This window comes from Chrysochloris asiatica, unplaced genomic scaffold, assembly GCF_000296735.1.
Source record: "Chrysochloris asiatica unplaced genomic scaffold, ChrAsi1.0 scaffold00081, whole genome shotgun sequence".
Taxonomy (NCBI): domain Eukaryota; kingdom Metazoa; phylum Chordata; class Mammalia; order Afrosoricida; family Chrysochloridae; genus Chrysochloris; species Chrysochloris asiatica.
Genome location: NW_006408599.1, coordinates 4,774,584 through 4,788,898, shown reverse-complemented (window position 1 = coordinate 4,788,898; position 14,315 = coordinate 4,774,584). Strand labels below are relative to the sequence as shown.

The 14,315-nt window shown below is 43.5% G+C and overlaps 1 protein-coding gene across 1 annotated transcript in view; it reads right to left on the bottom strand.

Moving 5' to 3' along the window:
• BRINP1 (bone morphogenetic protein/retinoic acid inducible neural-specific 1) overlaps nucleotides 1–14,104 on the bottom strand; it is a 290,590-nt gene extending 276,486 nt beyond the window's left edge. The window contains exon 1 of the mRNA XM_006865677.1: nucleotides 13,714–14,104. The gene's annotated coding sequence lies outside the window, so the exon portion shown is untranslated. The remainder of the gene's footprint in view (nucleotides 1–13,713) is intronic.
• Nucleotides 14,105–14,315: the final 211 nt, after the last annotated feature.

Here is a 14,315-nt window from a genome sequence, read left to right as displayed (position 1 = left end):
TCCGTCTCCCAACCTCCCCCAAAGAATTCTCTGCTTTTCAATGTACTCAGAGTCAAAATGGCAATTTTGACACCCTCATAGGACTCAAATACTGTTTCTTTAAAGTCCTTTGTGTTTAGGGGGAATAAAAGGAAGTATGAAGGGTCAAAATCAGGGCTGTAATGTGGATGGGGTAAGGTTTCCCAACAAAATTCTCACAGGCCAGCCTTTGCTACCCTCAAAGAATGATCAGGTACATTGTTGCTATGGAAAAACATTCCTAAGTAAAATTCTCCTGACCTTTTTCTTATCAATGCAGTTTTCAGGTTTCTTAAAACTTCTTCATAATAAGCCCCCATGATTGTCCTGTGTCCTTTTGAGAAAATTTCTGAAGATGATTCCTTTTGGAATTAAAAAAAAAAAAACCAGTTGCCATAATCTTCTGAACTTATCTCTCTGTCTTGAATTTAACAGGCTCAGCAGATCATCTTTGAAAGCCACTATTTTGATTGAACCCTTTAGAATAAGCACTGGACCACTAACCACAAGATCGGCTGTTCAAACCCACCAGCTGCTCTTCAGAAATTATATACAGGGTCACAATGAGTTGGAACCAACTCAACAGCATTTAACAACAACAACAATGGTACTGAAAGAAGCCTGGCAGTATTCTGGGTTACATGTTGGGCTGCTAAATGCAAGGTCAATAGTTCAAATCCACCAGCTGCTCTTCAGAAATTATATACAGGGTCACAATGAGTTGGAACCAACTCAACAGCATTTAACAACAACAACAATGGTACTGAAAGAAGCCTGGCAGTATTCTGGGTTACATGTTGGGCTGCTAAATGCAAGGTCAATAGTTCAAATCCACCAGCTGCTCTTAGGGAGAAAGATGAGACTTTCTGTTCCCATAAAGATGTACAGTCTCTGAAACCTAGCAACCAACGCAATAGCACACAGCAGAAACAGCAGCAATGAGACAATGAGGGACGTTGTCTACAAACATTCACTGATCACAGAGACATGCTTAAACACTTTGATTTATAATAAAACCATGCATGTATAAACTGTATTACATAGAATGTGTGTGTTGCAAATATATAATAAAAGACAAAGGGAACACATTTACAGATTCTTTCTAGGATAGGCAAACACTCATGGGACTGGTTTACTGTCTTTAAAGGCTTAGGACCATAGTCTCATGGGATCATTCATTCAAATGGCATAACGCAGTTCATATATTGTGAGTGGTCTTCTAACATACAACTATTGGTCTCTACTCTACTGGAGCAAAAGAGAAAGAAATAAACCAAAGACTCAAGGAAGAACTCAGTCTACAGTACTAAGAGCCTACATGAAACATGCTCCTTCATCAACCATGAGATCAGAAGAACTAGATGATGCCCAACTACCACTATTGCGTGCTCTGACAAGGGACACAATAGATAGTCTGGGATAGAAGGGAGAAAAATGTGAAACAAAACTCAAATTGCTACAAACGGCCAGCCTTATTGGACCAGCAGAGACTAGAGGAACCCCCAAGACTATATTGCCCTGAGATATACTTGAAACTTTGTACTTAAACCATACATAGAGGTCATCTTTCAGATAAATAACAGAATGGCTCATAATATTTTTTAAAAATCACCCTTGAGTACTATGTTTTTGTTGTTATGTGCTGTCGAGTCGTTTCCTACTCATAGTGACCTGTAATGGGTTTGGTAGGCTTTAAATCTATTGTGGGAGCAGAGAGCCTCATCTTTCTCCTGAGGAGTGGCTGGTGGGTTAGAACTGGTGGGTTAAAAAAGCTGACTTTGAGGCTCAAAGACCAGTGCTTACCCTATGGAGCTACTGTGCTCCCCATGAGCACTATGCTTCTTTACAAAAGCATTATATGATACCAAAGAGTCAACATTTACCCTAAAGCAAAGATGAGAAGGTAATGAGGGGGCAGGGAAGCTAGATTAATGGGAAAAGAACAACTAGAATGGAAATTATGAAAATGTTGACTCATTGTCAAAAACATAACTAATGTCACCGAAAAATATGTATAACACCAACTATTGCCATCAAGTTGATTCCAATTCATAACGAACCTGTACAGGGTTCTCAAGGGTGTATATTTTTACAGAAGCAGAACATCACATCTTCCCCCTACAGAGTGGCTGGTAGGTTTCAACCACTGACCTTGAAGTGAGCAGTTTAGTGCTTATCCTACAGTGCCACTAGGGTTACTTGAACAACATGCACAGACATTATTAAATGAGAACCTAATTTGCTGTATAAACTTTCATAAGAAACAAAATCAGGAAAAAAGAGAAAGAGCTGAATTGAATGATGTCAATACCGCCAGTTCTGACAACAGATAATCCCATGACCATATTTGGTTTCTGATCCATGATATTATGTCATTGTTAAGTGCCATGGAGTCAATTGCGACTCATAGCAACACTATATAGGGTTTCCAAGGAGCGACTGGTGGGTTTGAACTGCTGATCTTGTTAGTTGTCCAGTGTTTCTCTATAGTGCCATATCAGGACTCACATGGTATGTTGTTGATGTTGTTAAGTCAAGTCAGTTCTGACTCATAGCGCCCCTGTAAAGGGTTTCCAAGGAGCAGTTGGTAGGTTTGGACCACCAGAATTTGCAGTCCAGTGCTAGTCCTACGGGGCCACATCAGGACTTTAATATCTGCCTTGCACATTCTGCATCATTCTGAGCCTTTCTCTACTTTCTCCTTACTTACCTCCTTCAGGTAGCCACAGTGAAAAGATAGTGGTAGATTGTGATGGCTGTGTGCTGTTAAGTCGGTCCCAACTTATAGTGATTCTGTATAGTGTTTCCATGGTTGTAAATCTTTATAGGAGCAGAACTTATCATCTTTCCCCAAAGAACGGCTGATAGATTCAATCTTCTGACCTTGCGATGAGTAGCCCAACTCGTAACCCACTATGTTACCAGGACTCCTGAGAATAGGAGGTTGTTGTTGTAGTTGTTGTTAAGTGTCATTGAGTAGGTTCTGACTCTTCACAACCCTGTAGCAGTAGTTGGTGGGTTTGAACCTCCAACCTGTGATTAACAGTCCAGAGCTTATCCTACAACATCAAACCAAGACTCACATATATGCTTTCACGAACCTGATAAAAAGCTCTTTTCAACAGGATATTTTCAGTTTGAAAACACACTGAGGATACCAGCAATGCTTAAGCTGACATAATGTGATGTCTTTAATAACAAAAGGCAACAATAATTCACATTTATATAGTGTTGTCAAGCTTCCAAACATTGTTTGAAGCACTGATCATATAAACTCATTTAATCTGCACAAGAAGGAGCCCTGGTAGCACAGTGGTTAAGTGCTTAACTGCTAACTGAAAAGCAAGTGACTCAAACCCACTTGCTTCTCCATAGGAGAAAGATGGGGCAGCCAGCTTCTGTAAACAGTGCAGCCTTGGGAACCTTATGAGGCAGTTCTACTCTGTCCTATGGGGTTGCTATGAGTAGCAATCAACTCAACAGCAACGGGTTTTTGTTTTAGTATCTCCACAAAAATTCTATGAGGAGTTACTTATTATTATCTTCATTCTACAGATGAGGACACTGGCACAAAGGCATTGGGTCATCTAGCCCAAATCACATAACTAGGAAGTGACAGAGCTGGCATTCACAAGAGCCTCTGAGCTTTTAGCTACTGTACTTTCAAATCAGACAGAAACAGATACAAATCCTCAATCTACCATGGATTCCTTATGTGATCTTGGACAAATGGCCTAACTGTTTTGTCTTGGTTTTCCCATCTCTAGACTGGGGATAATACTACCTATAAGTTTGTTAAGGAGCTCTGGTAGCGTAGTGGTTACAAATCGGGCTGTGAACCTTAAGGTCAGCAGTTTGAAACTATCAGCCACTCCACGGGAGAAAGATGAGGCTTTCTGCTCCCATAAAGATTTATAGCCTCAGAAACCCTGTAGAGGGTCGCTATGGGTCAGAAGTGACTCAATGGCACTTAACAACAACAAAATAAGTTTGCTGAATATTCAACAAGATAATTTATGTTAAGCTACCATTGTAGTACAAAACACCAGCCGCTCCTCAAAAACCCTATACAGGGTTACTATGAGTTAGATCCTGGTGTGGCGCTATAGGATGAGCACTGGACTGCTAGCCACAAGGTAGAGTTGCTCCTTGGAAACCCTATATAGGATTTCTATGAGTTGGAACTGACTCCTAGTTTCCAACTTAACAACAAAAACATGAGTCAGAACCAACCTGACGGCATTTAACGTAGTAAAAAGAAGGGAACATAGTGGCACCATATGGTAAGCACTGGAGTGTGAGCCACAAGGTTCATGGTTTGAGCCCAACAGCCACTCTGTGGGAGAAAAATGAGGGTTTTTACTCCCAAGAAGATTTATGGTCTCAGAAATCCTACTGTTGGTGTTGTAAAGTGCCATCAAGTCATTACCGACTCACAGTTTCTAAGGAGTGACGGGTGGGTTTGAATTGCTGACCTTGTGGTTTGCAGTCCAGTGTTGATCCTACAGCACCAAACCAGGAGTCCCAGAAACCCTATACAGGGTCATTATAAGTCAAAACTGACTCAATGGCACTTAACAGAAACACAGTATATGGGGCATGCTTGGCATATACACTTACCCACCTCAGGAATGATTTTTTGATAGTGTTTCAGTCATCTCTACATGTTGTGGTTGAAGACCATTTTAGAATCCCTCAAATGCTATTAAAAGTTACTATGCACAGCCTACATGCAGAACTTCCACTGTCAGGCATGAGCAGAGAGAACAGACAGAACTGTGGCTGACCTGGTAATAGTTTCAGGAATCTGCTGTAAGGCCGCATTGCACTTTGAGTGATGCTGTACTGTTGATATGCATTTAGAAGGAAATTATTTATGGTTCCTCTTAGTCCTTCCTTGCCTCAGCCATCTCTGGCAATGACTTTTGATGAGGACCACTTCATCTAAAAGAATTGGGTCTCCAAAATTTGTTCCAACAGCAAAACCCTATTACTAACTCCTGCTGGGTAATCTATTTTTATATTTTCCCCCACACTCTTAAACATACCAAAGTGCTGATTTTCTTTTTCTCTTTAATAGTCCCTGTGCTTTGCACACAGAGCCCTGGTGGCTAAGCAGTTTAGCACTCGGTTGTTAGCTAAAGGTTGACAATCTGCTAGAGAAAGATGTGGCAGTCTGATTCCTTACAGATTTATGGCCTTTGAAACCATATGGGACAGTTCAGTAGCTGGTGTTGTTAAGTGCCGTCGAGTCGGCTCTGAGTCACAGCTACCCTATAGAGGGTTGTTGAGGAGTGGCTAGTGAGTTTGAACCACCAACCCTGCAGTTCAGCACTTACCCTGCAATGTCATACCAGGACTCCTACACGGTCACTTTGAGTCAGAATCGACTTGAGTGGAATGAGTTTCATTCGGTTGGTTTTGGTGTTTTACACAAATGTTTTTAGAGAATCATCAGCCAAAACTCCTTGTAGATTTTTTCCCTTTGAGGTACCTGGTGTCAAATCTGTTCTGACTCATAGAGACTCTATGAGTCCTTAAATGCAGAAAGCCTCATCTTTCTCCCGAGGATAGGCTGGTGGATTAGAACTGCTGACCTTGAGTTTAGCAGCCCAACGCATAACCCACTATGTTTCCAGGTACCCATAAACTTGTAACTCTCTAAATTCCATGAGAAACGTAGCTTGTGAACTACCATATAAACTGAAACGTACTTACTTAAAACAAATATCTGTCACAATTCTCGGATTGCTCTCTCAGGCTTCTCGTGGGGCTTTCAGAGAATCCAGAATTCCATCTACTTCTGAGGGCTGCTAATTGTTAGAATGGAGACTCCAGGACTGACCACTTAACCAAAGCCTTTGTAAGTGTGGGTCCACTAAAAAGCAATCTTACTCTGGATGTCTGCCCTTCCTCCATCTGAATCAGTTTGTAATCTGTAACACGGCTCTCCACAGTACCCTCAGGATCCATTATTTCTCACAGAGGTTCCCACTGGTTCATTTGCAGGACCTCTGAAAAGCTAGATAAATTATATCTCAGAAACCCCTCCGGGCCAGTGTTGGGTTGACCCTAACAAAGGGTTCTAGCTGTTCAGATGGGCCATTTATTTGGAGTCCTGCTGCGTCGACCTTTACAGTTTACACAAAAACGATTGCCTCTTGCTTTTGTTAATTGCTTTATGTATCTACCTCCCCACCCTTGGGGAGACATAGTCTCTTAGCTGTTCCCAAGATGGCCCTGACATCCTTGTATATAGTTCTGCACCCTGTGAGAAAATCTGCAAACAGATCAGGACTTGCTCAGAATGATATATTTGGTGCTCTCACAAGCCTCTCTGCCTCTTTGTTCTCTATTTGTGTGTATCTTCTCCAATGGAGAGTATGCAAGCCTGGTAATTTACCACTCTCAACTTTCTCATCCTGTCTTCTTCAGTCTATTCTCCATAAGGCCACCTACAATATCCAAAAGAGAGATCCCTAGAGAGAGAAAAATCCCCTTTACCCTCATAGGAAAGAAAAATTAATTTCTCTTTTCCTTAGTCTCATTATCTTCTTAATTGTCTTTTTTGCCCCCACAGTAGCCAGGACTGTCTATGGATTTCAGTCCTTTTCAGGCTATGGCATTCCAGGAGGACAGTGAGTTTCATGTTAAGCACTTAATCACTTTGCTATTAAAAGTTACAATGGCAACACAGGATTACCATCCATCCCACTCAGCAACCCTGTCCTAAATCATAATCTGTGCCCTGAGGTTTGACTTCTTTTAGACAGGCTCATTTTTGAGAAAACATCTAACCTTATGATGAAGCATGGCTACCTCATGTGGATTCTCTCTGTTTTTACCAGAACTTTGCTAGCAACAGTTTCAAAAAGCTACTCAATGTCCCTTCAGTGAGGCAAAACACAATTTGGTCCTCCTCAATTTATGAAAGGCAATCCCAGAGAGGTAAAAGCTATGTTCTTAAGGTGCTCCAGATATTCAGTAGTGGAGCCAAGACTGGAGCCTGGTATCCTAAGTCCCTGATTATGGTGATTGGTTATGTGCCGTGCAGTCGGAACCAACTCATAGAGACCCTGTACAGGGTTTCCGAGGCTGTTAATCTTTATGGAAGCAGAAAGCCTCATCTTTCTCCCGTGGAATACCTGGTAGTTTTGAACTGCTGACCTTAAGGTTCATAGTCCGATTCATTACCACTATGCTACTACAGCTCCTGAGTCCCCGATTATAGAAAAGTATAAGTGAATGGAGATAGGAAATGAAAAGATAGTCTCTGATCTCTAAGAGCTTCTAGTCACTGCCATCATCAACCTCCTCACTAGCATTAAAACGACCATCACCACTGCTGGGTTATCCTCTAATCTTTCCCTTACCCAAACTTTTATGGAACTTGGAAATTGACAGTTATCAGCCTGCTGTGAATAATAATTATCTGTGGATTTGCACACCTCCTTTATTAGACTTGCAGCACCTGGCAGGCTTCATCTCCATACCCTAAGTCACTTTGCTCAAGGACTTTCAGAGACCAGATATGCAATAAATATGTGCTGATCCAAACTGATTCCAGCTCTCATCCTTTTTCGCCAGACTTCATTTCAATTACCTTCTCCCCAGATATTCATTTCCTTCTTTCTCTGCTATCCATTTCCCCTTCTCCTGCTTCTCCCGCTCCCTCTAGTTTTCTCTCCCTTTCACTGGAGAATTGCCAGCGTACAGCACTGAGAACAGAGCTAGAAATTAAGAATCTGAAGAACTCACTGAAATGAATGGTTTAAAATGGACTTGATGACAGTCTGTCAAGCACTCTTAATGATAAACTTCTATCAATTTGCAAACTAGACTCAGTCCTGACTCTCCACCAGCTTCTCAATCAGAAAAAATGTTAAGGGGGAGATGTGAAGATGTGTCAGTCCTTGATCTTATACCAGGCCTTATATGATCAGGTCCCTGCCTACATACTTTGCTTCATTTCATGCCACTCTCCTTGTTCAAAACTTCAGCCACACGGACTCTCGGTTTGCCCCTTACACTTGCTAAGTTTGCCCTTTCTTGTGAATTTCAACTTTGCTTTTATATCTGTCTAGAACTCTTTTCCCTTACAAAATCACATGTTTGATTCTTTCTCATTTAAATCTCAGCTCCAACATCCCTTACTCAGAGAAGACTTCCATGGTCACCCTATCTAACGTTATACCTTCCACACCCTTCTCTAGCATATTACCGCAACCTATTATTGTCAAGCACTTGCAACAATATGAAATTATTTTGCTTATTCATTTCTTCTATCAATTACTATCTATATCTCTCCACTAGAGTTTGATCTCCATGAAAAACTGAACTGTGTTCATGCTGCATTTCTAATATTAAGGTCAGCATTAACACTGTAGCCACTAGCCACATAAAGCTATTTGATTTTAAATAAAACATAAATATAATTCAGAACTCAGTTCTTCAATCACAATAGTCACAATTCAAGTACTCAATAGTCACAACAGGTTGTTTTTGTTGTTGCATGCCATCAAATCAGTTCCCGCTCATAGCAGCTTACAGAGTTTCCGGGAAGCGACTGTTAGGTTTGAACCACTGGCTTTGTGTTTAGCGGTCTAGTGCTTATCCTATAGTGCAACGCCAGGACTCCTGTAGTGACTACCATACTGAACAGCATAGATGATGTTTCCATCATCACAGAAAGTTCTAACAGTACTGATTTAGAACAATTCTTGGCACATACTAAGCATCTAATGAATATCTGTTAAGTGAGTGAACGAATGCTTCTTTTCATTATTACTTAATTTCAGGGCACTCTCCCCTACTTTAAGGCTTTAAAACCCTAGAAGTGGGATAAACCAGACAACACAGCACAATATCCAGCATGATGAGGGGTCTCCCAACTAATGTTACAGAAGACAGTGCTATATAAATGGGGCCATATCCTCTGAAAGAGAATATTTGTGATATAATTATGTTGAAAGAAATTGTGCATGGGTTGTAATGATCTCAGATTACTGTATGATCTCAAAGAACTCTCCAAATACTAAATAGATTTGTTTTTGTGTTAATGAGATCATCACTGCAAAAAAGTGCCCAAACTGAGAATGATTAGCCAGGTATGATGGGTATTACAAAATTAATTCTTGATTCTAGAAAAGTTACAAGATTTAGTTATTGAAAAACCTTCAAACTCTGAGAAATTTTGATCCTCTGGCTCCCTGATGCCTTCAGATCAATTTCAAAGAGTTAATAACATGCTTTAGCTATTTCTAGCATCCAACAAACAACCCAATCCTGTTATACATCCAAATTGTTGCTGTTATTGTTAAGTGCCATCGAGTTGGTTCCAACCCATAATGATCATGTATATAGCAGCTGGTGAGCTTGAACCACCAACCTTGTGGTTCAAATCGACTTTGAAGTCCAGCGCATCAACCCACAGTGCCACACCCAGACTCCACATCCACATTGGAAAGCAGTAATTTAGTGGGAGGAGCAGAGGTGTTGAACCAAAATGAACTAGGTTCACATTCTAGCTTTGTGACCTTCACTTTTCTTGTCTGTAAAATGGGCTGTATGTAGGTAGGAAGGAAGATCAAATAAGAAACCAGAAGTAAAGACCCCGGAACATAGTAGGCCAATGTTCACTTCCAAGTAGGATACCATTTTGTCTGTGTGCATCATCATCATTATTCTTATATTGTTGGTTCAAAACCTGTTGCCACTGGGTCTATTTTAATTCGTAGTCACTCTCGATGGTGTGATTTATAGACATGACCCCATTGCTTTGAGGGAATATGACAATTATTAAAGAGAAAGAAGAGACAGAAACAGAGAAAATCTATTGAGACTGTACTTTAAATGGAATTCATTTATAGAGCAACTACTGTGTGTCAGTTCCCTGTAGATAAAAATACGTTCTTAAAAAGATTGTACTGTAGAAGTCAAGATGGACAGATGCCTAAGGAGCTTTAAAACAAGGCAAGCAGACACAGGAGCTGAAATTGAAATTGTTCCATACAAAGTTATAAAATAAACAGGGGAGAAGGACATTAATTCCAAAATTAGCTCTTGGGAAGACTTCTTAGAAGGATCATTTGGCTGGATAGGGTTGTGAGAAGTACACACTAAAGGTAGGAATTGGAGGAAATTAAGATAAAGATATTTTTTACAAAATGACTAGAATGGAACACAATGGGGGGGATTCTGTGAAGAATGCCATTTGAAGACTTGTTCGCTTCATATAACCCCCATCGTGGTTTTAAGGTTGTTACCAGGAGTCCTATGGCCAATTTGTTACACTTTGGATTTTAGCAAGGGGGAACCAGGTAGAGACGGACTGAACATGTCTCACCTTAGACTTATCACCAGCCTGTTCAGGTAATAAGCACTGAAGTTCTTGACTAGGGAACCGGAAGGGAGGCAAGAGAGAAGATACCAACATAAATGTCTTCTCACACAACTGAAGGACTCTGGGGAAAAGATTTTTCCTGGGAAACATAGGACTGTGTGGTCAATAATATCAACTCTTGCAGGCAGTAAGAAAGGGAAGATGTTTAATTTGTTCTGAACAGAGCAGAGTGTTTTTACAGTCCGGGATTATACTGTTTCAAATGTATTCATTGTAGACTAGGCTGGACAACCTACACTCAACAGGGTCCCAACAGCTGATTTGGAATCTCTGAGGTGCTTCTTCTCAGTTGAAATGGAGTCACAGCTCCCCCTTCTGGGAGCTAAAATACCATCCAGTCCTGAAAAAAAGCCTATGTGGAAAAGGCTCTATTGCAAATGGGCCTGAAAAAACCCGATGTTTCTTAATGCTCGCTGGCATCCAAAAAGAAACATCTAGGGGTTCAGGAGCAGTTCTGCCTGGGCCTGATTCTGACTTCTCAAGAATCTATCATTTACAAAATTGTGTATTTCCCTTCCCCTTGAGTTACGGATGATGCCTTTATGGGGGGTGGGGGAGGAGGGGAGCACAATTTGATGAGGAGGTTGCAATTTTCTTTTGGAGAACACAGCAAGTAGAAAAGGTTTTTGGGTCTGTATTTGCATATATATGTATGAGTGCACGTATCCTTGTGTGTAGTCCTGTGCCTACAAGATATATAAATATGTAGGGATGAGCTCCTAATTCATATAAAGAAATTAATTGGCCTGAGTATTTGCATGGGTAGATGAGTATACAGTTTCCTCTCTGGAAAACCCTCCTTAATAAAGAGTTCAGGTAAAGCTGAGAAGCTCTGCTGGATTCTATCTACCAGTTGTAGTCAGTATTGGGTGGCTGCTGGAAGTCACTGGCAAAAGAACGCCCATTCAGTGTTGTGTGTGTATGATGGAGCGAGTGATGAAGGCACTGGTCCTGTCTCTTGAGAGTCTTGTTCTCGGATGGAGCAGCTTTGAAATGGATCTCTGAAATGAGACATTTGATGAGCAATGAGCATTTGCTTTTGTGGGATTTGATGTATAGTCCCTGGGCGGAGTGGAGGAGTGGAAAGGACATTGACCAGGCGGCCGGACAACCTAGGCTCTAGTCCTAGGCATGTCACCAATTCGACAGAGAACACAGAGGAATATTCATCCCCTCTCTGGGCCCCAGAGTCCTCTCTGTCTGCTCTTAAATATTCCTTCTACCTTTGAATGTCTATAAATTGAAAATTAGAAAAAATGAAAGCAGCTCCTAATATGGGGCTTCAGCCTCTGCCCCCCACCTCAAATGCACTATGGAGTTCTGCTGTCACAGAAGTCTCCTAAAGCAGGGTCCCCGTGACTGTTTGGAGGGCTTCAGCCTGAGGTATCAGTCACTGGCCTGAGACCAGAGTGTCTGCAAGTGCATTCAGGTAGCATTACCCACCAGTCTGGGCAGATTCCTGCAAACACATGTTTGCTTTTATCTCTCCTCAAAAGATATTGCATTTTTATACATTTTTAAAGCCAAGTATATTCCTACCTTTTACCCAAAATGGCCTTTTCAGTGGTCCCTTTACACCAAGGCAGGTAAGAGGCTGGGCCCCAACATCTCACCGCTTGTTCTCCCAGCACCTTGCTCACTGCCTGGGAGCAGAAAGACTGCCTCTTACCTTGGGAAAGTAACAGCTGCCGAGTCTGGAAGCCATGCTAACAGCAGTAAAACTCAGCATTTTTGCTGAGTAGGGCAAGCCTTTCTAAGAGGCAGCCGGGAATCAAATCAATGGCTAGTCCCAGAGTCCAAGCCCAAAAGAGGTCTTAGCCAGGAAGGCCAAGGGGACCTATAGAGCCTCCTAGAACACAGTAGAAAGGGGACCTTGGCCCAAACTGTCCTCATGAGTATGGGATTCTTGCCAGGGCCCCTGTGCCCTTGGCAGTGTTTTGGAGCCAACCATGATATGGGAAGTCCATACTGACAGCAGTTTAAGTCAATTACTGCCACATTTTGCCACGGCTTCCCCACCCACAACCCTTTCCCAAATTGTAGGTCCCCTTCAGTATTAAACACACACGCCACCTCCATGCCAGCCTTCTTCTAGTATCTTCCTAACTCCAGGAGAGCCATGGGGGTGGAGGGTGTGTATGATTTAGGAAGAGATTCTCTGAGGGCATCTTAAGCATAAAATGGGAAGAGGAAGGCAGAATCTGTCTTAGGAAAAATGCCCCATCTATCTTCTCCTACCCAGAGCTGCCCTCAAATGAAATTTCCTCTGAGACCCTGAGTAACTGCAATGGATGAGCAAGTCCCCCCAGGACTCACTCCTTTCCCTTGAGGGAGATCATGCAAACTTGTCAAGACCCTTCCAAAAAGCCTCAGGAGCAGGAGGTACTGTTTTGCTTTTATGATCACACATGGAGACAGGGCAGGTTGCAACCTCAGGCTCACCAAGCCCCACATAAGGAGCTCACTGCTGACTTCTCCCTTTCTCTGTCACCCACTACCCAGTGCCTCTAAATTCCCATCAGAATCCCGGAGCCTGCCCAGTGTGGAATTTAAAGTGACAGCATCTCATTTTCCTCAGGGTTTGGCCATTTCTCTTCCATATTAAACGGTGGGATCAAGTGTAGCAGGACTCCATCCTTTGGATAAAATTTCCATCAGGAGGACCAGCATTAGGCTAAATAACGTGTCATTCTTGTCCACCAAATCTTCCCCAGACCCCATGCTCAGAGCTCCAAGAGGAAGTCCACAGCGGGTTTCCCGATGGCTACGTGATCCCATAGTAAGGCGCCCACGCCGTGTAAGCTGAAGAGACCTAATTAAAAAGGCACACAAGCGCACACATGCAAACACATACATACAAACATGCACACACACATCGCGCTGTAAGTAGGTTACAGGACCTCTCTTCTCATCCCCTCCCTTTCTCTCTCACACACACCATAATCACACGCACCAAACGCCAACGACGCCACACAAGCAAACACACACTAGCACCACATCAAGTTCCCACTAAGGCACACACGTCCGGAGAGCGTGGGCAGAGGGCACACACAATCACTTACTAAAACCCGCATTTAACCCTTTGTGTCCTGGGGAACACAGACACCACCATTCCCTCCCGGAACCGGAGAGGACTTGGAGGCGGCGGGGAAACCGTGGGGGAAGGGGGGGCAGAGCGGACGAGGGTGCCTGGTGGGGGAAGGGCGGGAGTGAGAGGGGGCGCCCCGAATGCGGTCTGTGGCCAGCTTCAAGGACAGCTGCGATGCCGGGCACTGAGCCCGGAGCTGCCTTACCTGGAGTCAATGTCCGTCTTTGGCCGAGAGCTGCGGGCGGACGCTTTTTATTCGGCTAGGTGGGAAGTTGAGAGAGCCCTGCGTCCAGCTCGCATACCGGGGACGGCGCGGGGACTGCAGGCGTGGGGGTACCTGGCTCCTAGCAGCCTGGCTCATACTCAGCCGTAAAGTCCCCTTCGCTGGTCCCGAGGACAGGCATGAATCCCGGTTCTGGAAGGCGGTCACTACTCCCTCTGCCTCCCAGCTCTCAAGCTCTCTCTCGCTCGCTTCCCCCTCTCGTTCGTTCGCTCGCCTGCGCTTTCCTCCTCCCTCCGCGCCAGATCAGTTAGCAGCGGTGGGGACCCGGAGCGAGGCGGCTGGCGAATGGAGAGGGAAGTCCAAGTGCGCCGCGGTCTCAGGGCTGGGAGCAACGGAGGCCGGGCTACGCGGAGGGAGGGACTTACCCAGCGACGGGCGAAAATGAATGGGGGAGCGGCGGCTGGGGGCGGGGAGGGAGGAGTCGAGCGCCCGGGTTTATTCTGAGGAGTGTTTTGTACATCTTTAGGCGGAGGAGGAGAAGGGAGAGAAGGAGAAAAGGGAGGCCGACTCAGAGGGGAGGGACG